Source organism: Rattus norvegicus, chromosome 12 (assembly GCF_036323735.1).
Source record: "Rattus norvegicus strain BN/NHsdMcwi chromosome 12, GRCr8, whole genome shotgun sequence".
In the NCBI taxonomy this organism is placed as follows: domain Eukaryota; kingdom Metazoa; phylum Chordata; class Mammalia; order Rodentia; family Muridae; genus Rattus; species Rattus norvegicus.
In genome coordinates this window covers 30422920-30449829 of record NC_086030.1, presented here as the reverse complement: position 1 = coordinate 30449829, position 26910 = coordinate 30422920, and the positions used below count along the sequence as shown (strand labels likewise).

Here is a 26910-nt window from a genome sequence, read left to right as displayed (position 1 = left end):
CCTTTAAAACTATTCGTGCATTGACATCTCTGTGTGGGCATGTGCAGGCGGTGCCGGTGCTCGAGGAGACCAGAAGAGAGTATGGATATGCTGGAACCGGAGTTACAGGCAGCTGTTAGCTGCTCGACGAGGATGTGAGAACTGAACCCAGGTCCTCTGGAAGAGGTGCACTTAAGCACTGAGCTACTTCTCCAACCCCCAATTCCTCTTTCATGATCTTTTGTGCTGTCTTCTCTATGACAACAGTTCCAAGGGAAGGAAGAGTACCATGTGTGGTCCAGCCTTCCAGAGGACTAAAAGCTAAACAAGACTCTAGCCTTAGTTTTCTGCCATTCACAAGAGCCAAGCATACAGAAGGCTACATCCTGGGAATCCTAAACTTGTCAGAGGAACCTGGGGTCACGCCTCAGGACACCCTGCACCTGTGGGGCAGAGGAACCTCGGAAGGCAGGACTCTGAAACTGGCCACTCTGCTGAGGACTGGCGGCTGGCAGGACACCTTGTTCCTCCCTTCCTTGTCAGCACACATTGGCTGGGAAACTCCAGAAACGAGTTCTCAAAGAAGACATATGGTGCTTACTCAGTACGGAAGAGTGCTAACGAGACCAACTGAGATGGGAGAGGGGAAAAGCTGAAAAGAGGTGAGAACCAGCCTGGAGAGCAGGGGTGGGCTGCTGCCTCTGTTAGGAGGAGCCCAGCTTCCAGCCAAGGGCTCCTTGGTGGTGAGAACAGCTGTACTGGCAAACCCTGCCACCCCATCCTCCATGGTTCAGAGTCACCCAGAAATTGGTCTCTTCTCTAATCCACCATAAAACCAGAAACTTCTCGCAGGGGTCTGTCATCGGAAGGGTGAATGGCTTTTAAAGATGACAAGAAGAGGGTGGCGAAGACAGCTCAGCGGGCCAAGTATTTGCTGGACCACCTTGAGGACCTCATTGGCTATGAGAACAAAGATGAGCCTGAATTCCTGAGCGTCCTGCCTCCATCTCCCCAGTGCTGGAATTCCATGGATATGCTATCACGCCTGGTGTATAAGGTGCTTGGGGACACGCCCAGCGCTGTGCCCTCAAGGCGAGCGGTCTGTTCACTGAACTGCATTCCCAGCACACCAGAATATGTGTGCAATCTCCAGAAACCACATAAACAACCTGGGCACGGCGGTGTGTCCTTTTAATCGCCGTGCTAAACTACAATGCTGCAAAAGCAGGGGCAGACTTCCTCAAGCTCAGTGGCCAGGGAACCTAGCCTGTCTAGGCCCCGTGACCTTGCCTCAAAAACAAGGTAGAGAGTGACTGAAGAAGACATCTGTTTTCCACATGCAGGCAGGCAGGCGCAGGCAAACACACACACACACACACACACACACACACACACACACACACACACACATACACACACAGAGTGCAAGCAATGTCTGTAAGACAGCGAGTTGCCAAACAACAGTGGGTCTGTGAAAGCTGGGGTGTCCCCACACAATCTTATCAGAAGGACCTGCTACAGTGAGCAGGCAGAAGCAGGTGGAGCACGCATCGGCTGGTTCTCAAAATATGTTATTTCCAATACTCAACAGATGTTCTCTGAGTTCTAATGTGAAAATACAGGCATTTATTTTTTTTTATTTTTTTCTTCACTGACAGACTCGAAGTACACTTAATATAATAATCTCGCAAAGTCCAAAGATTATCTCACAGTTTGGAAAATACTATGTTGAGTCATTAGTCCCATGACTCAGTATTTTCAAAACTCACCAGATAAATATGGTATGCTAAGACTTCCTGGTAACGACCTTCTATTTTTGCAAGGAATAAAAAAACACAGCAAGGCTTCCCAGAAAGCCTCAATTAAATCTGGAAAATGTTTGTAAGATATTCGCAGCCACAGAACTCGAAACATGCGCAAATGTTTTCGGAGATTATGGCTCTGGGATGAGTCTGTGCTGTCATTCATTTAAAAAAAAAAAAAAAAAAAAGGAGTGTTTCCAATGGGCTGGGTAGTTTCCTAGGCTGAGGGAACAGAGAGTGGGGAAGACAGTAGGCCAGGCCTCAGCATCGGGGAGCTTCTATCTGAGGCTGTACGGATAGTTGCAGAACATGCAGAACTGCAAGGTTGGCGGAATCGGGAGGCTGCAAAAGCATCTGACTACTTTTGAAAGCGATCAATGCAACTAATTGGGTCTTTAAAAATATCCATTGTCTGTGGACTGGTAAATGTGTTTCACACGGAAGCCTGGCAACCATGAGTCTGCCTCCCAGAACTCATAATGTAGAAGAAGAGAACGGACTCCACAGAGCTGTCTTTCAACTTCTGTACATGCTCTATAGCACATGTGTGGAAGTGAGTGTGTGCTTACACACACACACACACACACACACACACACCTTGAAAGACTGAACTTATTTCACGTGTGTACATGCAATGATACACGCAAGTGTAGGTCAGAGGTTAACCTTAGCTATCATCCCTCAAGAACTGTCCATCTTCTGGGCCATACCAATTCAGCTAGGCACGCTCTCCAGCAAGCCTGAGGTCCACTTGTTCCTGCCTCCCCACCAGTGCTAAGATTACAGCTTGAGATATCTACAAGGTTGAGTCACCTACTTTTTTTTTCTTTCTTCTGTTCTTTCTTTCCTTTCCTTTTCTTAATGTGGGTTCAGGGGATGAAACTCAGATCCCCCACCGTTGAAAGGTAAACACTGAACCATATGAACTGCATGTCATCAGCCCCTTAATAATGTCATGAATCAGGGAAGTATCGCCCAGAAGAAGCTTTATCAGGGAAGGTAGGAAGTTCTTTGTGATAAGCTGCCTAGAACTGGGACTGATGAGGTCCTTGGGGATGAGGCAGCAGGATCAAAGCAGGGAGGAAGCAGGGCTAAGGAAAGACACGCTGAATGACAGCAGAAGAAACTGGAGATGAGAACTCTTGACAAAACACAGAACAAAACCAACAGCCCTTCTCTCTGGCCTCCTCTCTACGTGTGGTAGTACATGCCTGCAGAACCACTAAAATGGAGGAAGGGATATCGGGAGCTCAAAGTCATCATATAAGGTATGTATGCAAACCAAGAGGGACACCTACTTAGGACGTGGTGATATATACCTACAAACCTGTAAAGAATGAGTCTTAACCCAGAAATACCGAATCAGAATATCATGGGATGAGAAGGTCTAATAATCTTTTTATTTTTTTATGTAGTGCGTGTGTCTTTGGTCGGATACAATTCAAGATTTTATACATGTTAGGAATATGTTCTCCCAATGATTTATGTCCCTAGCCTATCATTGGGGGGTTCTAGGCAAGTGTTCTACTGCTCAGCTACATCCCCAGTTCGTTCTCTCTCTCTCTCTCTCTCTCTCTCTCTCTCTCTCTCTGTGTGTGTGTGTGTGTGTGTGTGTGTGTGTGTGTGTTTCAACCAGAACTCTACTACTCTATTTTACTCATATTCCCCAAGGAAGACTAGGCATCTAGAGTATACATGGCCATCTCTGCATTCTTCTTGGTTTATGCACAACGCTATCTGCAGGCCTCAATCCCTTGATGAAGAAATAAGTCTTTCAAACATTGCACCCCTTTCCCCCCCGCCACTGAAAAGATGCCGTGAAAGAGAAAATGAAGTCTTTCACCGGTCCCAGCCAAACCTACAAAGTGGCTCCCTGATGACGAATTTGTGAAAATATGTAATGTTATGAGAGAATAGGAGGGTATTTACAGTGTCTAAGCTTAGCAAGGTAGAGCGTCGAGCCAAAGTATGATTTCTTCTTGGCTTCCAAGGCATGTGGCACACAAAATGTTTCTATAAAAAAATAAAAAAAAAATGCGGATTTGGTTCTGAGTTCAGTGAAATATCACAATTTCCATTTGGCTGTTTTTGAGACACTTGCCATTTGGAACTCAGTGGAGTCACTCATCCCCTCCCAGTAGAGGGAGATAAGTGGTTCCAAGGGAAGACAGCTCAATGCCACGCCCAGAACTGAAGAGGCCAGGCTGGACCAGGTCATGGCTTAGGCCACCCAAACTCCCCAGAATGCAATTTATCTCAATACAAATTGAATTATTAGTATAATGTTCTTAAGTTTGCAGAAGCATCCAGAGAAATCCATGTTTACAAAACCATACAGAAGACATTAAGCGTATAGAATCATAGAGAAGTTTATGTGGCGAAGAAAAGTACCTGGTAATGGTGAACTCCACAGTCTGCAAACATGGGTGATACAGAGAATGGATGGTGTCAGGCACACTTCCATATACTCAAAATCTGTGGTGGCTAAAAATCTGAGGCCACGTAATGTGTAGAACTATCTTGAGAGTAGCTTAAATGACTGTCACCCACCAAATCCAGGTCTGTATCATTCCTGAATTTTACAGAGGTGAAAATAATTCATTCACACCATCGACATGTACTTAAGAGTCCATGATGTCAGCGGTATACTATCGCTATGTTAGGAAATGTGGCAATGGAAAGGCACAGGTCCTGGTTTTGAGGACCACACGTGACAAGCACAAGAATAACTGCAGTAAGAGACAAAGCGTGAACAACCCAGGACTGAGAGGTGGCAAAGGCACCGGCTGCCAAGCCTAATGACTTGAGTTCCAAGCCCGGAACGAGCACCGTAGGAGGACAGAACCTGCATGTTGTCTCTCGACCTCCTCGTCCTCCCCAATGACCCTCACTAAACACATACACGAGGAAAGAAAATTGAAGAGAAGACAATGTCCTTTCCTGTTCCTTATACAAACGTACGTGGCAAATTCGGAAGATCCAAAGGAGCAACAGAATGTATTTTAACAAGATCACACTGCGATGAAAGAATGTTAACACTTGAGAGCTGAGAGAGAGGTAAACAACCCATCTTGGAGTGGGATGGGTTCCTGAGGCCCTGTCTGACTCTCCCTGCGGATCTATAGACAGTTACCAGTTGTTAGTAAGGAAAAGAGCTCTTATAGTCCCACTCTTTCCAGAGGATCTATAGACAATGAACAGTTGGCTGGGTGGAGTGGTGTCAATGGCTACTTCCTGAAGATGTAAGGACAGTAAAGCTAAGGGTAAGCCGCTCATAAGGCCCTGCCCCTTCTTTGGGATGTGACCTGACAGTTAAGCATTACTGTGGTGGCGTCATTTTCTTTAGTACTCCTTCCTGTAAAAAAGCCTTTACCATGCTCCTGTAAGCAACCCTGGCTAAACTCATTGGATCACACACAAAGAGAAGGCAGGAAAGTGGAGAAGAAGAAGATGGGACAAAGACAGGGATGAGAGGGAGAGGGGATCAGTGGGAAGAAGACGAGAGACGGTCATAGGTAGTGACTATTATTAAAATGTATTCATATATTCATGTATTCATATATATATATAAATGTTGAAATCTAGTATTATGTATAATGTGCATGTACAAATAGAGAGTGTAAACAGTCATTAAAACAAAAGACATTTTTGATTAAAGATACAGGACCGTGTGATGGTTTGTATAGGATCGGCCCAGGGAGTGGCAGTTGTTGGAGTAGATGTGGCCTTGTTGGAGTAGGTGTGTCACTGTGGGTGGAAGCCAGGATTCTGCTTGCCTTCAGATGAAGACGTAGAACTCTTCACTCCACCTGCATTACGCCTGTCTAGACGCTGCCATGCTCCAACCTTAAGGACAAAGGACTGAACCTCTGAACCTGTAAGCCAGCCCCAATTAAATGTTGTCCTTTATAAGAGTTGTCTAGGTCATGGTGTCTGTTCACAGCGGTAAAACCTTAACTAACACAGAGAAGTGTTGGTGCTTAGAACTGAGAAACATGGTTAAAAAAAAAAAAAGGTCACCGTTTTGCTTATGCTACAACACAGAGGCCACGAGGAACAATGAAAAGCAAAGTTGGACAGATAGGATTTATGGGAAAGCTTAGTTAAGAGATCAGAAGGGTTTGAGGAATTTGATGATTAGGGAAGCAACTTAACAAGAGGTCGCTTTAGAGGATGAAAACGACTTGGCAGCCATGGTAAGACGGAATACAGGCATGGACGGTGACAGTCTAGAGAACAGGAGTGAAGCCTTGGACCTAGATGAGGACAAGGACAAACATGGATGATGGACGGAGAGCCTTAGCCAAGGTGGAAGCCAAGAGCTATTGAGTACACGATGGCTGTCATCTTTGGCGTACACAGAGGTGATAGATGTCCGGCTTCCGATGTGGGCTGCACCGTGGCAGGAACTCTGCAAGACAGCGTCTGCCAGGGTGTGAGTTCCGTTGTAAGTGATGAGTTGGAGAGCTGGCAGGACATCGGAGTGGTGAAGAGATTCTGGACTCTATCCACACGGAGAGGAACCATATGGTGCGATTGAGAATCAAAGAGGAGAAAATAGAAACAGTGTGATGGAAGTGAGCAGCTCGAACCGGGAAAGCACAGAACGCTGAAGTCAAAGGTGTAGGAGCCAAAGAATAAAGCGCTTGTCAACAGAGTGCCGTGTCACCTTCTGGCCATGGGCTGGGATTCGGAAACGAGACGGTGCCATGAACTGAGAGGAGAGAAATCATAGTCAAGCACTGAAGGCATAAAGAAGAGGACAAGGAGCTTGGTGAGGGTGGGCGGGGAAAAATACACACAGAGAGTGTCAACTGTGCTTTCTAAAGGACTTATGGTACAGGGATGGGAGAAGTAGCTTGGGGGCTTGAAGGGGCAACAGGAGGTCAGAAGATGCAAAAACTTGTGGAAAAAAAAAGAAAACAGGGAAACAAGCAACAACCAATTCTGGACAAGACGGGAAGGACCAGAGGACATAAAACAATGGATCACCTCAGAGATGGGAGGATATGAAATTACTCAGGTGAGTAAGAACAAAGTAACTCTGAGAAGGCTCAGAGGACTCCTGTGCTCATTTACCCTGCAGGCAAGCTGGGGCAGCTCTGAGCTGGTGAAGTTGGGGCTGGACAGATGGCTCACTGGGTAAGACTGTGTGCTGCCCTTTAGCTGGGTTCATCTCTCAGCACCACATATCCAGGGGCTCGCAGCCATCTCTAACTTTAGCTCTAGGAAAAGTGATGCCTTCTTCTGGTGTCTAAGGACTCAGGTGTACACACTCAGACATACATATGTGTGGACAGAGAAAAAGACAAAGACAGACAGAGACGCACAGAGAGAATATCTACGAAATGATAGAACAGATGAGGAACAAGAACAGAGGTTTAGGGACCACCTGGCTCACACGGTGGAGTGCTTTTGACACAGGCACTTAGAAGAGCTTGTTCAGGGGTTGGGGATTTAGCTCAGTGGCAGAGCGCTTGCCTAGGAAGCGCAAGGCCCTGGGTTCAGTCCCCAGCTCCGAAAAAAAAGAACCAAAAAAAAAAAAAAAAAAAAAAAAAGAGCTTGTTCACCAGAAAAAGGAAAAAGAAAATAAAGACATGTTTCCTTGTCACGGATAGAAATGGCCATCAGTTAAGAAGCAGTCACAGTCATCTGAGCTACTAAATGTCTGACTATATTAACCCTGTATGTTTTTAAAGAGTGAACTTTATGGTATCTGAGCCATCTTTCAATAGAGGTATTTTCCAGGAAAATAATATTGCAGGGGTAGAATTTATGAAAGTATAAGTATATGGAAAGAGTTTTCTTTCCACACATAATTTTTTTGAAGGAGCTTCAAGGCTCTTCAGACCATCCATCTAATACATGGGGATATTTAAAAGACTGTCTGAGGAGGGGGAGGAGACTATCACTACTCATGGCAGCATGCTCACTGGGCCACTGCTGGGCTGAGCTTCACCGTGCAGAATTTTAATTGATACTGCACCCAGACCAGTTGAACTTACAACTGGTAGTGTACCTTACACATATAAACTCTTAGGCTCTACCACGGGCCTCACAGCCTCTGATATCGTAAGATAGAACATTCTATCTAACCCCAAGGCTCAAGAAATGGCTCGGCATGCAAGTGCTCTTCCACGATGACCTAAGTTCAAATCTCATGCCCATAGAAAACGTTGGTTTGGGATCCACTTGCTAGGAAGACTGGCACTGTGGGAGACAAAGTCAGGAAGACGAACTTCAAAGGTCAACTTTATGGTATGCAATAAAGTTATTTTCTAGAAAAATGAGATTGAAAGAATAGAATTTATGAATGTGTAAAGGTAACGAATAAATTCTATTTCCATACATAAAAGTTTTGGAGCCTCATGTCTGAGACGTGCTGGCTACCAGCCTGACTCCGGCTTCAGTGAAAAACCCTGTCTGAAGGTCCTCAGACGGAAAGTTCTATCACAGGGTTTGGATGTTTTCTTCTGTACCCCTGCAAACAACCTCAACAGGCAAGCCCAGAGGTGTTGAGGTGACTCGAAATCCAGTTAAAAGTTTTACAGCTCGGCATAGTGGCGCACACCTTTAGTCACAGAGCTTGGGAGGCAGAGGCAGGCAGATCTCTGCAAGCTTGAGGCCAGCCTGGTCTACAGAGCAAGTTCAAGCAGCCAGGAGTACACAATGATACCTGGTCCATACTCTTTCACACACACAAACAAACATACATGCACACATACACACACACACACACACACACACAATTGATAATGAGTAATATCTCAGTCTCTTGCTGGACTCCACAAGGAAAATGAAGACACTGATGTTTAAAAAAGATTCACTTTATCTGAGTAAGTGTTTTCCCTGCTTGAATGCATGTATTTGAGGTACATGCTTGGTGCCTATAAAGATCCGAGGGAAGCGGGATCCGCTGGAACTATAAGAACAGAAGGCTGTAAGTTGCCACATGGGTGCCCAGAGCTAAACCCAGGAGCTCTCTAAGAGCATCCGTACCTTTCAGTGCCAAACCATCTCTTTAGCATCTCCCCTTCATAATGGCGTTAGGTCTCTGCTTAGAGGATAGCCTGTCTACTAGTTGATGCCAAAACAAGCTCTCACTCCTATTGGGCTCCCATGAGAAACTGTGGAGAACTAAGATACCATCCACCTGCCATCCCAGGGGTTCCTTTCTCCATCAGTGCACAGTGCCAATGAACAGAGAGAAGGCCTCAGAGCCGAGGGCCGCTTTCTCTGCTGGATGAGATCTGGGCAGCGGCTGTGACTGCATACCTAGCTGCCTACAGTGGCGCTGGAAACTCCATCTCTGTCATCCGCAAGGGTTGGTATTGTTCTGTAGACCCAGCTTTTTTGAGGAAAACTAAAGGAGTGGCCTGTCGCACAGCATGACTTCTCAGATCCCCATTATGTACCTTAAAAATATCAACCTATTGAGACCCAAATACTTGGTTAGCAGGTTGCAGCCCTTTGAACAGGTTACCATGGATTTACGCTGGCATAATGGGGCCTCGTGATGTATGTTCCCTGTCACCGTTGAAACAACAGTCAGTGTGTCTGAGCGGGCCCACCTGCCAAGCAATATGTTCTCAATCCCTTAGGCAGAGCGGTGTGCTACTCGGCTAAGAAAAGGTCCCCCCGCTGAGCAAATGGCAGAGCCATGGAGCAGGGGCATCTGTGAGCGCCTGCGTAAAAGCCTTGGCTGGTTCTCCTGGCAGGAGCAGCAGGAAGGGGCAGTGGGGGGTACTGCTGACAAGCTCCACTGCACAGGGACAAGCAACAAGCATGCAGAATCAGGGGCTGCCTTCCTTCCCTCCCTGCTTTCCTCTCTCCCTGTTTTCTCCCTTCTCCTCTTCCTTCCGTTTCTCCTTTACCTTTCCTTCCCTTTTTTCCATCCTCCCTCTTTTCTTTCTTCTACCTTCCTCTCTCCTTCCTTTCCACCTCTCTGTCCTCTCTTTATTCTCACCCCCTTTTTACCTCTGTCCTTCCTTCTCCTCCCTCCTATGTTGTTCGTGGGGCCCGCCCATCCCTCCCTCTTGCTTTCTCTCCCCATCTCTCTATCCCTCTCTCTTTCTCCACCCCCTTCCCTCTCTCTGCTCTCCCCAACTCCTTCCTTTTGTTCTTCCTAATGGACTACCACAGGCTTCTGTGCACATTCATCATTATCTCAAATGGCTGGAGGGCGGATGCCTGGGGCCAATTGTTAACAGACCAGTATAACGAACTAGTGATGCCTCTCAGCGGCTGAGGGATTTTGTTAGCATCCAAAGGTGCTTGCTGATGCAGATCCTGCTTCCCACCGGAGAGCGGGCTGCAAACAGCCAGTCACCCAAGATCTGTGGAGGTCACATTTCATCACACTGCCTCCTCCAAGAACACCCACCAACCTGATGATGCGTGTCACCTGGAGATGTCCCTTGAAACAGAGGCAGGCACTACCCTTATGTAGGAAAAGAAGACTTTTTTTTTTTTTTTTTTTTTTTTTTTTAGCTCAGCATAGGCACTAGGGGTTTGGGCGGGGAATGCTGTGGCTAATTAGTGATAGCAGGAGGTCTGTGCTGTGAAGAATGCCTTGGAGGTGCTGAACAATTCTGCTGCTGGTTCCTCCTAAGATAGAAACGACAGTTAAATGAATAAGCCCTCTGTGGGTTATGTAACAAGCAAGGGGTGCAAGGCTGTTCTAAGCAGCCATAAAAATGCTCTACACTTCTTTTTTTTTTTTTTTTTGGTTCTTTTTTTTCGGAGCTGGGGACCGAACCCAGGGCCTTGTGCTTCCTAGGTAAGCGCTCTACCACTGAGCTAAATCCCCAGCCCCTTACACTTCTTTTTAAATGTGTGTGTGTGTGTGTGTGTGTGTGTGTGTGTGTGTGTGTGTTTAAATGCTATAGTGCATTGGAGAGTCAGAAGACAACCTCAGGTGTAAGTCTGTCCTCTTTTTCTCTTGATCCCCACCTCCATGTGTACCAAGTTAGCTTGGTGCACAAGCTTCTGGGACTTCCTTGTCTCCAGCTCTCACCTCACGGACGAAACATTGGGATTCCATTTCTTTAGTATCCGGCTTTCTGTGCATTCTCGGGATTCAAATTCAGACCCTCACACTTACACATAAGGGGCTTTATCTATTGCCCAGACGAAGACTGGCATTTTGAAAGCAATCCTGTTGAACCTCCTATTAAGATGTTCTAACACTCAAGAGAGTTCCAAAGTGCATGACGAGTCATGAACAGTCCCTGTCATGTGCCCTGAGAATGGGAAGTTTTCCATGACCTTGCTAATATGTGGTATTCAGAGAATGAAAAAAGTATTTTTTTCTGATTCATTTATTAAAAAAGCCAACGACGAAAGAACTAACCCGAGAGGCACAACAAAGCACAGAGCGACGGCCAATTTGGAACTAGCTTGCCCCTGATGAAAAGCCATGATTAGCTGATAAGCATTAAAGGAACTTGAATATACACAAGCAGGAAAGGAAGGCAGAGAATTTCGTCTCATTTAGAGGGAAATGAATGGGCTTCATAAATTCTTGGATACACGCAAAGATGACCCAAAGAGATGTTCAGTAGACAGCTCAGGTTGATACCTTTTCAGGCGTGTTTTTGTTTCTGTGTGTGTGTGTGTGTGTGTGTGTGTGTGTTGTGCATATGCATTTGCACATGTGCTTATGCATGTACGGATACGGATCCTCAGAGGCCTGTGTTTTGAGACCAGGCAGGGACTCACCAAGCAGACTAGACTTTCTGGTCAGGAAACCTGAGGAGTCTTAACAGCTTGTTCCCCTTCACTGGTAGGTATCACACATATGAGTCACTGTGTCTTGGCGTTACAAAAAGGATTGTATTTGTTTGTGTGTCAATGTATACAGACATACTAAGTCAGGTCTCTCCTTATACTACGCAGGTCCCGGGGAACAAGCAGGTCATTTGGCTAAGTCAATGCACCACTCCAATTTGGCTGTTAAAATGTGGTTTTTCTGCTGACTGAGCTCAGGTCCCCACAATTTTGTATCAAGCACCTTGTCCACGGAGCCATAGATCCAGCCTAGGTTTTTAGTCTCATTATCGTTCACTATACTATTGTTTTAGTTGTTTGTTTTCTGGTAAGGATATATCTAGCTATTTTAATAAAATAGTAAGAGGATAATCAGAAAACAGTATGAGGAAAAGCATATGCACTTAGACACAGGGAGAATTGTACTGACTGAAAGAAGGTTTGGTGACTGAAAATGTGGCTTGCCCAATACAGTGCTTACCTAGCATACATAATGTTCTAGGTCCAACTCACAGCATTGTAGAACTGGGCATCGTGGCCCAGGACTGCAAACTCAACATTTACGGGGGATCAGAGAGTTGGAGTTGGAGTAACTAAGAACACTGAATGCTCTTCCAGAGGACACAGGTTCAATTCCCAGCCCCTCACAACTGCCTTTAACTCCAGCTCTGGGGTATCCAAGACCCTCACACAGACACAGACACAGAAACAAAAAATATCAATTTGCATAAAATAATAAATAATTTGAAAACCATCTTTGGCTGTTAGTGAGCTCAAAGCTAGCCTGGGTTACATGAGATCGAGGGTCAACAATCCTCTCTGCCCTTTTCTGAAGAATTAGCTTTTCGGAAAAAAAAAAAAAAAAAAAAACCAGCAAGGAAGAAAAGTTATACAGGTAGAAAATGGACAGAGAGCCAGTGAAGAGAAAACAGGGAAGAGGTGGAAGAGGTGGAAAAATGGAAGACCAGCTCTTTGCAAGATGCAAAGGGACTTGAGGTTTTTACTCTTAGGCACGGGATTTTCATTTAACCTATGAGGCAAGGAAGAGCCGGTGGAAACGGTTGGGGTTGGGGATATGGTAAGCAGACTAATTCATAAGGTGTGCTCTGGGGTTCTTCAGTGGCTAATTTCTGTGCTGCTCTTCCAGAGTTCAGTCCCCAGCACCCATGTCAGGCAGCTCACACCCACCTGTAACTCCAGCTCCAGGGATCTCACACCCGCTTCTGACCTATGAGCGCACTGTATTCATGGGGCCAACATACAGAAGACACAGATGGATGGATGGATGGATGGATGGATGGATGGATGGATGGGAGGGTAGGTGGATGGGTGGATGGATGGATGGATGGATGGGAGGGTAGATGGATGGGTGGGTGGATGGATGGATGGATGGATGGATAAAGTATGACAGACAGGCAGATGAAAGATAGCAACTTTTAATTTATAAAGGTATGTTTTGAGGATCTTAATCATTCCCACGCTTTAACAGAGTTGGAAGCATAATAAGATGGAGATATGAATCAGCTATACAAACATGGTAAACAAAAGGGAGGAACTGCCATGGAGGAGAGGCTCATCCTTCAGACCCCAGAAGTGAAACGAACAAGAGAGGATGATCAGTAAAATCTAAGTCTGTGTGAAGACGCCATAATAACCCTTGTTACTCTGCACACAGTTAAAAACAAACAAAGGGGTGGGTACAATGGACCAGGAACTAAAGACCAAGCCTGACAGGAGAGGTTGGTCTGTGGGACCAACATAGAAAGAGGAGAGAACTGAGTCCTACAGATGTCCTGGCATTTCCATGTGCAGGCATGTGCACACACAAACACAAAGAAAATAAATAAACATAATACACTTTTAAAAACATTATTAGAAATGAGTGTAAACAAGAGGCAAATGAAAGGGCTGCAGAGATGGCCAAGTGGTTAAGGGCACTGACTGCTCTTGCAGAGGTCATGAGTTCAAATCCCAGCAACCACATGGTGGCTCACGACCATCTGTAATGGAGTGTGATGCCCTCTTCCGGTGTGTCTGAAGACAGCAACAATGCAGCCACATATATTAAATAAATAAATAAATCCTTTTTTAAAAAAAGAAAGAAGCAGAGAAACGAAATAACAATAACCAAACAATAGTAAAATCAAAATCCCCCCACCATTTTGGAAGCACTAAGACATTTGTTTACTTTTGAGCCAGTGTTTCATGTAGCCCAGGCTGACCTCAAACTCACTGTGTAGTCCCAGATGACCTTGAACTTCTGACCTTCTGAACCTCTGTTTTCTGAGTGCTAAGGTTGCTAGCATGTGCCTCTGTGGCTGATGTATGGGGTGCTGGAGACTGACTGCAAGGCCTCCTGCATGCTACCCAGGCACTCTACCAGAGGTCCAGCTCACTGAATTTTAACCAAGTTGTGCAGTTTACTCTCTGAACTCCTATCACGACTTAAGACATTTCTTAGTGGATTTAGTTTTGATTTCTCTACTACTGAGTAAAGGCAAACCCAGCAGGTCAATCCTCACTTTTCTTCTCTACCTTGTCAACGACTACACATTCTGTCATTACCAACTACCTAGTTTGTGTTTTTCTGACACCTGATTGGGATACTTCCCTTAGTATGGAATTTCTTTCTCTTTCGGTATTTTCCATGATGTAAGGAACAACAAGTTCAAGTAAGAACCAGATCTGGCCCACTAGATAAAGCATTATTTCTGTAGTGTGGTTGAAGTTCCTAGAAAGAATAGGACCTCACACCAAACTGTCTGCAAGCTGACTAACCTGTAAGAAGGGTCATTAATTGTGGAGAGGTTTGAATGTAACAGGTCCAGGGCCTGCAAGCTTTGGCTTCCTTAATAGCCATTCCTCATCCACCTCGTTGTCTTACCAATAGATAAAAAGGAAGGAAGGAAAAAAGGAAGGAAGGAAGGAAGGAAGGAAGGAAGGAAGGAAGGAAGGAAGGAAAGAAAGAAAGAAAGAAGGGAGGGAGGGAGGAAGGAAAGAAGGAAAGGAAGAAAGGAAGGAAGGAAGGAAGGAAGGAAGAAAGGAAGAAAGAAAGAAAGGAAGAAAGAAAGAAAGAAAGAAAGAAAGAAAGAAAGAAAGAAAGAAAGAAAGAAAGAAAGAAAGAAGGAAAGAAAGGAAGGAAGGAAGGAAGGAGGGAGGGCGGGCAGAAAGAGAGAAAGTAATTTCGGAATGTGTTAATTTAACGAAATTCCAGTTTCCGGCAACTAAGAGTCTTAGTGCCTAGCCCACAGTATCTGAGTCCACAGCTTTGCTGTCCCTACCTATCTGATGTTTGCGCCAATGTCCTTGAAAATCATCTGGAAATGGTTAGCACTGGAACATAGAGTCTAGTGTAACCCAAATCTGTGTTCCCTGGCCATGGGCACTCATACTTGGCTCCAGAATAAACTATCTCTTATCCCCTTTGAGGTGAGAGCTCTGTTTTTATGTTGACACCGGTTATCACTGCCAGGATCTGGCTTCAAAGGACATCTTCACAAGAATCATTTATACTCCAGTCGTCTGAATTAATCAGCTTCATTAATCGGCCATTTTAAGAAAACTATGCTTAAATAATTCTAAGCCAAAGATAAATGAGTCTGATAGGATATTCTTTTAGAAATGCACGACGATTACTTAGCCTTGCTCTAAATGTTCTTCAGTTGGGTCATGAGACTGTGGCTTCGGAGTCCTCTAGACATGAATGCCATTCAGCTGACTTTGGCTCCTTGTCATCGTCGGTCAAGGAGCCCAGCTTCCTCCTGTTTCTAATCAGATATCATTTGATGTTTACCCATTTCTGACACCTGGCTCTCAACAGGTCCCCTGCTGTCAGTTCAAGCTGGATTATGTGTCTGTGACCCTGTTGTGACAGTTTCTCCCTAGATGAAATGTTACAGGGTCACCTTGGATCCTCTGTCACAGACCCAAGGCTGCAGGCCACAGCCCTCCCCTGAGATCACAGCCGCAGGCTCAGCCCAGCCCTGCCAGCAGGAAGGCGGATGGTTCTTGTGGTTACCAACAGACGTCAGTGCTAGAGGCTGGCTTCCAGGCCAAGTCTCCAACACTCAACTTCTCCTGAGATGAAACAAGAACCAACATATGCAAGTGAAATGACCATTTTTCTCCTGATGCTTAAACAAACAGCTCTACCTGCCTTGCATGTTGAGCACTCCAGGGGAGCCTGGGTTGCAGTGTTTGTACTGATTTGGGTTAAGTCTGAAGCCACAGGAATCCGAAAGGAGGAGAAATGCCATTTGTGCTCAAGTCAAGACCAATTCTGAAAGTATCTAGTTTTCTCTGGTTGGACGCTAAAGGACCCCAAGAGAGCTACATGAGTCAATAAATCAAACTATCAATATATATATATATTCATTGAGCCACTGCAGACATTGCTTAACACTGTCTACACCCTGGAGAATCTGGTCTGAAAAGGTCCACAAGGTCTTCTGACCACCATTTGGTTCTGATCTAAATAATTTCCCCCCTTTTGACACCTACCAAATAGAGCATGGTTCTCCGCCCCTTATGAAGTCAATAAAGCAGGTAGACATTTTAGCTCATTCCTTTTTAGGGAACAAGCTTACATAAGTTGAGTTTTGAGAACACTTTCTGGAAGACTCTGGAGAGAAAGAAACCTCTTGCCCGCCTTAGGAATCTTTTCTCCCTCCAGTCCTCTCAGCACCGTCAGGCTGAGAGCTAAATACCGCTACTGCCAGGAGTTGACCAGTCTTCAAGGCAGCCAGTCCATCTCAGGGGATGCTCTAGTTAAGCTCTTAGTCAGAACTAGAGTGTTCTCTCCCTAGAGCCCTCTGACCAACACCGAGAATGGTCTCAGCTCTGTCTCCTTAAAGGACTCAAATCCAGCGTAGTGGTTCCTCTCCAGGACAATTTGTTACGTGTTTGGCATTGATTCCCACCCTGAGGCGAGAGTGGGCAGGAATGAGAGAACCTGGCTGATCCCTGGTAATAACTCAAAGGAGTCAGGAAATGCCTAACAGCAGTGCAAAAGGCAGTGCCCTTCACAGGAACATAAAGATGAGGGCTGATGAGACAATGTTCTAGAAAAACTAAAAATACAGACCCTGGGGGGAGTCGGCCTCACACTCAGACCATAGCTGAAAACTTTAGATGTCCTGGGGTTGGAGGGAGAGCTCAGGTGGAAACTTCCTTAATATTCAAACAGAGGCACTGAATAGAGATCCCCAGCGGCCATGTAGAGGGCCAGGCTTTTCACAAATGCACTGGGGACGCACAAGGTATATCTCTAGGGATTGATGGGACACAATCTGCTCCAGATTCAATGACAGACCTTGGGCCAAATAAGTGAGGAGTAAAGAGTCCACAGTTGATGTCTGGCTTCCATATGAATGCACGCACAGTGTGTATACACTCTCCCACGCACAGAGGGATGCACGCACACACAACTCTAGATGTCTTTTGCTTTTTACAGATATTCATACATACCATCAGTAGACGTAAGGATACTCCTATATGTGTGCATGCCATGTTAGCACTTTTGAGAAATTTTATATATTATTTTACAGCTTTAATTTGAGCTTACTTTTTAAAATGGTGTGTGTGTGTGTGTGTGTGTGTGTGTGTGTCACACACATGCTTGTACAATCATGCATTAGGCCACCGGGCAAGGTGGAGAGATTAGTTTTATTCTTCTATCCTGTAAGTTCTCAGGATCTAAGGCAGCAATTCTCTGTGGGTCATCTTGCCAGCATTGATTTTGCACTTGTAAGGACACATCATGGCCATGGGAAGTGAGCAAGTAAAGAGTTGTGTGAGTGAGGACTACTCTCAAGAAGGGCTTCAGATAGTTATAGGTGTTGGGCTCAGAAGTGCCACACAGTCCTCTGAGTCTGGATATCCTCTCAACCTTGTCTGTTTGTCTGTCTGTCTGTCTGTTTGTTTGTTTGTTTGTGTACTCCTGGATGTCCTGGAAAATGCTCTGTAAACCAGACTGGCCTAAGACTCATGGAGACAAAGAGATCCACGTGCCTCTGTCTCCCAAATGCTAGATTAAACAAAGGCATGTGCTACTACAGCTTGGCAGCCTCTCAGTCTCTTCAGGACTTTCACTTCCTGTAATGTAAAGAGAACATACTGATAGCCTTGAACCCATCAATCTACCTAAAGATCTGTGTTTAGAGCCTGGAGCACAGAAGGAAAGGAGGCTGGTTATTTAGATAATTTTGTATACTGCAGTTAAAACTGACTTCTTTGAGATTAAAATTTTATATTATAGGCGGATGATACAGAAAGAATAGCAAAAGAAAAAGAAAAAGAAAAGAAAGAAAGAAAAGCTTAACATCAGGGCTGAGGTGACGCTCAGTGGTAGAGCACTGGCCTAGCATGCAGGAGGCTCCTACGTTGGTTGGCTTCACAGTTCTACCTCCCATGAACCTCCAAAAACTTACAGACAAGAGAATTTTAAAAGGTGTTTTCACATAAGCAGATTTAAGAGTATTGTGAAGATACTATGAGACTACATGACAGAGATGAAAATCTATACTCGTGTGTTCACAGAAGCCTTGTGCATAAGAACTACAATGAGAAAGCAATCCAAGGGCCCATTGCTGAGTGAACAAACTGAAATAGCACGATTAACTACAAGGGAATGTTTCTCAGCCTTAAAAAGAATCATCAACCATCAATTTGAACAGCAAGCAACTCACCTGACAAAAGTCTCGGTTGAGCGCCAGTATCAGGTTGATCAGCTGGGATATTGGTGAGGGATAGTCATCCTTGCTAATTGACACAGGAGGGCCCAGCCCACTGTGGGCGGCACCACTCCCTGGGCAGGCAGTTATGACCTACATGAAAAAGCTACCTGAGTATGAGCCTTTCAGAGAGCAACCAAGTAGTATCACTCCATGGTTTCTGCTTCAAGTTCTCTAACAGATGCTCTATAACCTGCCAGATTAACTTGAGTATTTCTTATTTACATTTCAAATATTATTCCCTTTCCCAGTTTCCGGGCCAACATCCCCCTAACCCCTCCCCGTCCCCTTCTATATGGGTGTTCCCCTCCCCATCCTCCCCGCATAACCTGCCAGATTAGACCAACCCTTTCCTCCCCTAAGTTTTTTTCAGTCAGAGTCAAAAAGGGAAGAACAGTCACACATTAGGAACAGGACAGGCCAACCTTGAGAATACTATATTAAATGAAAGGAGCAGTTCACAGTAGGACAAATAAAAATGACCCCAAATGACCCCAAACATGCTAAGAAAGGAAAGATAAAGACTTAGGGTTTCATGTTCGTAGAGATTCAACTGGGAAAGGTAGAGAAAAATCATCTGAGGATTCATAATGATGCTATTGTATGATGGTAATATTTACACAGCAAGATGCATGAATTCGTGAAAGTAACCAACATGGGAAACCCCGTAAGAGGGGCACGCATGTGTCTGTACGAATACCAATGGAAGACTCTATAAAAGTGTTATGACTGAACCAACAGACTTAAGGCTTCCAGGGAAAATGGGGGCACATTGTCTAGGCTAATGCTCCCTGGTGCTCAGTTAGTGAGACCAGAAATCTCCTGAAAAGACATTCTAGATGCCCGCAATTAAAGGAGAGTCACAAAGAAATAAGCAAGACCAGACAAAGGCACAACAGGCCAGTGGCAGGATCTGACTGGTGGGCATCTGCACCCTTCATACAGGCCAGATGTCTTGGGACAGTTGATGGATTAGGGCAATGACGTGGGTTTCCCTTAGGAGCACCCCAAACATAGAATGATTAGGAAGGAATTAAAAATATCAGGTGGTTCCCAAAGACACCCTCTGACCGAGCACTCCATCCCAGGGTCCTCAGTTTTTCATCAGGCAAACGCTGAAAACGTGACAACATGCCTTGTAATTAAGGACTTTCTTATCCTCTCCGAGCAGAAGCCCATTCAAGATAAAAAAAAAAAAAAAGGATCAAGGCACAAACCACACAGGCTAATTAGGCACGCTCCCCTCCCCCTACCTCAGGCCTTCAAACTGAAAACACCATTTCACGCCATTACATCACAGAAAGAAGAGGCTCTGGGGACCACTCTGGGACAGCCAGTGACCAGGAGAGAACAAAGCCACGGAGGAAGAGGAAACCAGGGGGCCAAGAGCCTAAGTGTGCCGGTCCCTCACTGTGCTTCAGGATTCTCCAGGACGTGCTTTGGCAAGCGGCAGCCTGCAGACCAACTCTGACCCATACTCAGTCGCTGTGCACTCTACTGGCTTAGCTGTTACATTTGTAAATTGTTGGGATGGGGGAGAAAAAAAAAAACTGAAGAACACACGACAGAGCCATATGTGGCTGTAAAAGCTAAAATACTAGCTGGCATCCATAGAGCAAGTTTGCTCTTCTATGCCCAAGAAACGGGGATAATGAAGCCATGTGTTTAGTACCAAAGAGGAGGAGGGTAAAGAGACCTAGAAACGCTCACACAGAGAGTAAGGGAGGCGAATCCATGAGTAAAGTGATTCCCTCACAGGTGCAAAGACCTGAGTGTGATCCTGGCACAAACACAAAAGGAAAAGCAAGACAGATATACGGTAGGGTATATGTGCTACCCCAGAGATGGGTAGGCAAAGACAGAAGGATCCCTGGGCCTCCCTGGACAGTGGTAGCATCTCCTTGCCAAGCTCGAAGCCTGAGAGGAACTCACGACACAGAAGAGGGGGCAGAAGAAATGCAAAAGCGAGAGGAAGGGGAAGGTGAACAGCACAAGAACCTTCTAGAAATGAAGAATCGACCACTCATGAACCTGCTACCTACTGTACATCATGGATGAAGAAGGGACCTGGGGGCTCCACCTCTCCCTATAGGCTACTGACAACTAATGGTTGATGGAAAAGAGGATGTCACTCAGTGGTGGTGCCTTCTGTAAATTGCCCTTCTTGTGGTAAATAACCCCACATACAGGGTCAAGCAAGGATTTCTCATTAAACTCACTGTGTCCCATACTAAATGAAGACATGCAGACAGGAGAAGGACTTGTCGAGAAGGCCTGTCTCAGTAGTTAGGGTTTTACTGCTGTGAACAGACACCATGACCAAGGCAACTCTTACAAAAACAACATTTAATTGGGGCTGGCTCATAGGATCAGTGTTCAGTCCATTTTCATCAAGGTGGTAGCATGGCAGCGTCCAGACAGACATAACACAAACAGAGCTGACAGTTCTACATCTTTAACTGAAGGCTGCTAGGAAAAGACTGGCTTCCAGAAAACTAGGATGAGGGTATTAAAGCTCACACCCACAGTGACACACATACTCCAACAAGACCACATCTTCCAATAGTGCCAATCCTAGAGCAAGGCATACTCAAACCACCACAGAGTCATAGAGGAAAACTAGAGTCAAAATGACTAAAATTTATTATATGTACATATGAGAATGACAAACAATTTTAAAAAGAAAATGAACAGAAAAAAAGTGTAGCAAGGGTAGAGCTGAGATTGTCTTGGGACATCCATCCATGTGTGCACAAGCATGTGGACGTATACCTACGCAAACAAACACACACACACACACACACACACACACACTATTTACTACCTGATTTTTACAAAACAAGTTAGAGCACTTATGCTCATGTTATATTTTGAGAACTGAAGAGAAGACAGGTAAGATCCAGGGGAAGCTCGCATTTTAAAGCTTCTACTAACACCCAATAATGATGCTCTAATGCTCCAATTGATGGAGATACCATTTAGTTCATGTCTTCATGAGCAGCAAAGATTGTTCCCTGTGATGATGCAGAAACCAAAAGCAATACAGAACCCTGAGTGCTTCCTCATTCAAGAAAATTATTAATCAAGAAAAAGCAAAATTGTTTATTTCTTCCACCTTGGGTCTACCTTTCTTGAATCCAGTCCTTAAGTCAAGATAGTTTTAGGAAAATATTACAGTGCATGGTGGCATCTGGTATAATTCTATGGTTTCTGGATACTTAAGAAGTTTAAAATATGCTGGGAGACATGGCGCATGGGTTTAAACCCAGCGCTTCAGAGGCGGAGGCTGGAGCATCTCTGAGTTCAAGGCCAGCCCAGTTTACAAAGTGCATTTGAGGATATCCAGGGCTGCTCAAAGAAACCTTGTCTCAAAAACCGAACTCCTCCCAACACCCCTCCCCCCCAAGATTGCACACAGAAAGTCACCAGAAAGAGTGACTTGGAACAGTAGTACCAATTACAAGGGCAATTCGGAAACAGGTGGTTTAGAACTCACTAGTCATTTTCTTGAAAGATTCATTCACTTATGTATGTGTCAGGGGGGAGGGGGATATGACTGCAGGTGACCATGAAGGTAAGAAGAGTATCAGATCTCCTGGGGATAGAATTCCACGTGGTTGTGAGCCACCTGGCATGGGTGGTAAATGCTGTGACCCAAACTCCTCTGAAAGAGCGGGAAGTATTCTTCACCACTGAGCCATCTCTCCACTCCCCAGAAGTCACTAATTCTTAAGAGCCCATACACAAACTGTATCTAACTTAACATGTCTGCATTCTGAACGCAGCTCAGCTCCTACCCAACCTGCTTTGACTCGACTGATTCCCCTTTTTTCTTCTCAGCGTAATGAATACGTTTTTCCCACCAAACAGAAGGATCGTTACAAACATTGCTATTGACTGGCTGTTAAGCAGACTACATATTAAACTTTGCCTCTTGAAAGGTTCGACTGGGGAGTGGCAGTGAGCTATACACCCTTTCCTGTATTCCACACTGCCAAGCTGGGCTAAAGATGGGGACGAACAAAAAGAAATTCTTATTTATGAACCAGTGGACAACGGACAATGAGCACAAAGAAGAAAAACCAGTAAGCGAACCTAGGTGAAGCAGGTAAACCCTTGCCAGGTACAGACATGATGGGTCGTTGGAAAAGCTCAGGTTGCCTGGTTTCCAGAGTGCAGCAGCCTCCATGACCTAAAACCAGCCTCCCTTCTAACAACTCTAGCCTCTAATACCATGTGACTTTACACAGGAAAAGTCCTCTTGAGGAATGCAGGGTCAGTTCTGTATCCCTGGAAATAGACTTCCCCTGGGAGCTGTGGGGAAGGCAAGTTCAGCTTGGCGTCCAAAAATATACTGGGAAGGAAGGAAGAAAGGAAGGAAGGAAGGAAGGAGGGAAGGAGGGAAGGAAGGATGGAAGGGTGGGTGGGTGAGACAGTTGGGCTGACAATCTGAGTTAAGATCTCCCATTCATTTAGAAGTCAGATGTGGATGCCTGCCTGTAATATGGGAGAAAGAAACAGAAAACTGTGGTACAGTTGAGGTGAAAGGCTGAGTTCCCAGATCAGTGAGAGACCCTGTCTCAAAAACCATGCATGAAAGTGCGCTCTCTCGCTCTCTCTCTCTCTCTCTCTCTCTCTCTCTCTCTCCCTCCCTCCCTCCCTCTCTCCTTCCCTCCCTCCCCCCTTTCTCTCTCTCTCCCACACACACACAGAGACAGACAGACAGACACACACACACACACACAGGCAGACAGAGAGAGAGAGAGAGAGAGAGAGAGAGAGAGAGAGAGGGAGAGAGAAGGAGAGAGAAGGAGAGAGAAGGAGAGAGAAGGAGAGAGGGGAATCGCTAAGGGGTTTGGACAGGGTACTTGCCCTACACCTGTCTCTACTGCTAGAGACTTTTCACTCTATCTGTAGGGCACAGAGCTTGGCCTTGGAACACCATAACTAAGTGACATATTCTTTTGTAAATATGCAAGCAACCATCTTGAAGTCAGATTAATACTGGGAAAAAAACTACTGTCTACACTAAGACAAGGGGATTCAGTTACATTAAGATCCAAAACAGGATGTACACTGCAATCCCTTTCATTTTAAACCCTCTCAAGTGTGTGTGTGTGTGTGTGTGTGTGTGTGTGTGTGTGTGTGTGTGTGTGTTTTATGTGTGTCGGGGGGTGTTTGGGTGCTTATGTGTGTGTGTTTTATGTGTGTGTGTGGGGGGGTTGGCTGCTTATGTGTATATGTGTATGTGTATGTGTGTTTGCATGTATGTTTGTGCCCATGGAGGCCAGAAGGTGCCAGAGCTTCTGAAGTTGGAGTTTTAAGTAATCCTGAGGTACCAGACACAGGTCCTGGGAACCCAAGTAGGGTAAGTAGTTTTAATGGCTTAGCCACCTTTCTTGCTCTGTCAAGACAAGGTGTCTCTGTGTAGCCCTGATTTGTGTGCAATGCACTCTGCAGACCAGGCAGGTCTCAAACTCAGAGATCCACCCATTTCTACTTCCTGCGTGCGGGGATTAAAAGTGTATACCATCTAATAAGTACTTTTTTCCAAAGAGGGAGGGAAAAAACAACATTGTGCCAATTGTTAGGCCACTAATATCTACCTCAATAAAATCATTCTCTTACTTATGTTTCAGAAGCCAGTCTAGCCGGAACACTGATTTCCCTGCCCTTTGACTGCCCGTCAAACTAAATGTTACTTACAAGCAATTGACTGCAAGTTGGTTTAACAGCAAGACATCCCTTTAATTAACTGCCTTCTTTTTTATTGCAGTTGACAGGCAATACATTTATAGCATCTCAACTGATTACATGAGGTCTTAGGTAGTTATATACCAATTGGTAAAGAAGGGGAAAAAAAACAGCCTACATTAAGCCTTACGAATAGGCTTTGTGATTAAGAAATCTCCGGGGGAGGGGGCTCAATAATTTCAGAGGACTTCTGATTGAATGTCACCACCATTTTTAATAGGAGATTATTAACCTCACTAATTAAAAACCTATTTCTTCCTACTTTTCTAGACATAACATTTCCAGAGACAAGGCCGATCTTCCTCGGAGACTGACTTTGTTTCATCTGGAAATTCTATCCCTCGGAGCAGACTCGATAAAAGCGTAAAATAAATAATAACGACATAATTTATCCAACACATATTTATTCATGACCTCACTAAACTTGATCTTAACACGCAAAGTATACTTGGAAATATATTGTAAGTACCCGTGTGTTTGAATGGGGTGTGCTGCTCATGGGAGGGCAGGTGACAGAGAAGCCCAGAAGTGGGCACCAGATCCCCTAGGGAGTTCCAGGAGGTGGTGAGTTACCTGATATGGGCCCTGGGACAGAACCCCCATCCTGCAAGAGCAGAGTGTGTTCTGACTAGAGTCATCTAGTCTGTCTCCCCAAAGCTTTATTTTAATGTAAAGAGAGGAGAGAGGTCCTAGATGGCTGGTGTACATACCTTAAATCCCTTCTAAAACCCTTTGATCATTAGAAATGGCACTATGCTTAGAATATTTATGAAGGAGAGCGCTCATGAGGCAACATTTAGCAGGGGAAAAACACCTGAGCTGTAGACAGTCCACATGACTGCAATTACGCTCACTGACAATAGAGTCAAAGATGAAGAAGCAGCAAAAAACACTGTGACCTCATCATGATTTCAATCCGCTAGTTCTCCCTCCCCATCCTTTCTATCATTTACGCTTTAAGGAGGAACGCCTGTTGCTGGGAGGAAGTGGATTCTCCCCCAGGCCTTAATTAGGTGATATTCTAGACTCTTAGCTGTCCGGCAAAAGCACTCCCAGCGAGTCCCATTCACAGCCAGGATGGCTGCCTACTGACAGGATCTCCATCTTCTCTAGATAAGGGTAAGAGCTGGAGGGAAGCAAACACTTGGGGGTGGGGAAAGATGCCAGGTCTTGCATTCACAAACAAGCAAATTCTCAATACTACAAGGAGTCATTAAAACCAAACTACTACTCCTGCCCCACCAAATAAAGGGAGGGGGGACAGCAAAAAAGCACCCACTCTTGTTATCTAATACTCAGGTTGGAGAGACTTCATATCCGCACATAGGAAGAAACCAAGAGGGAGGAATAAGCCAAACTCAATTTAATTGGGAGCTCTCCTGACAGAATAGTTATTAATAAGGCTGTATTGTACAAACCGCCTGAAATCCCCAACGCTGTGGACTACACCAGCGGAGAGGCATTTAACATCCACATGCCTCACTCCCCACACACTTGGGTCTATTCTGGCCCCTCCTGCCGAACCTCCCAGTCCTCCTCCCCCCACCCCTCCCGCCCCGGATCCTCAAATCAAAAGGAAAAAGCTTGTCTTGAGCAAACCTTCCATCAATTATGCACACGATATTACAGTGTATGTCAGCAATCTCTTGGTGTTTAAAAAACTTAACTACAAGCCAATTAAAATGTAAACTGAGAAAGACGGATGGAGCGGTTGCTCTGGTGTGAACTTGAGCAGTTCCTAACGCGTGTTACAACTTCCAGAGCCGCTAATTTGACAGTTACTTTCATCAGCAGGGCAGAGCGCTCCCCGCCATGACTTCTCCCTCTTTGTCTTAATGGAGTGCATCTCCCAGGACGGATGATTCCATACCCTTTCCGTTCGGGTAGATGAGTCCTCTGGGTCTTGCAAGCAAGACTGTGCGCTCCAAGAGGAAGCTATTAACACAGTTTCTTCTTTGTTTTTAAGGACCTGTCATAGAGTCCAGGTTGCAGCTTGGAAGTCACATGGTTTTATTTAAGAAGGAAAGAAAGTGGTGCTTGTGCACTGGTGGAGGGACACAAGCATATGCAGGTAGTAGAATTAGCATTGAAAAAGGCCAGAATGCCCCAGAGACAGCTAGTGGAGACAGAGACACTAAACAAACCTTACACGAGTGCACCATTTTTCTCTACGCTGTGCCTTACTTTGACACTTCCTCTTCCCCTAGACTGAATGAGCTCAAGAGTACTGACCAGCAGTACATCATGTATCAATTAAGTTGTGTTTGTTTGGGGTTTAATTTTGCAGTGCTAGGGATGGGAGAGAGGTTCAAATCCAAGGCCTTGTGCAATCTAGACCAACGCTATATAAGTCAGCTGTGTCCCGAACCCCATATTAGTCTCTGGGATAAAAATGTGTTGATTAATATTGACTATCAACCTGACAAGACTTGGAATCACATGGAAAACAGGCCTCTGGACTCATGTGTAAGGGAGTTTCAAGACTGGGTTAACTGAAGAAGGAGGAGCCATCTTGAATATGTATGGCAGTATCCCATGGGCTCAGGTCTGAATAGAAAAGGGAAATGAGGTTGAGCATCAACAGCCATCTTTCTGCTCCCGAGTGTGAATGGAGCCGGCTGCCTCATGTGCCTGCTATGAGTCTCCCCACTGTGATGGTCTGCACCCTGGAGTCATAAGTCATGAGTCACACAACAAACCCTGCTTTCCCTAAGGTCCTGTGTTTCCCAAAGCAACAAAAATGGTAAAGAATTCAAAGAGATGCCTTTTGAGCCACATAGCAATGGAAAAATACAGACCCCGTCCAGGTCGCTAGTACAGTTCCCCCACACCCCTCTTCCAGACCCTCCCTTTCCTTTGAACTTCAATCAGGACAT

The 26910-nt window shown here is 45.2% G+C and overlaps 1 protein-coding gene across 9 annotated transcripts in view; it reads right to left on the bottom strand.

The window, feature by feature from the left end:
• Auts2 (activator of transcription and developmental regulator AUTS2) overlaps positions 1-26910 on the bottom strand; it is a 1091249-nt gene that overhangs the window by 380557 nt on the left and 683782 nt on the right.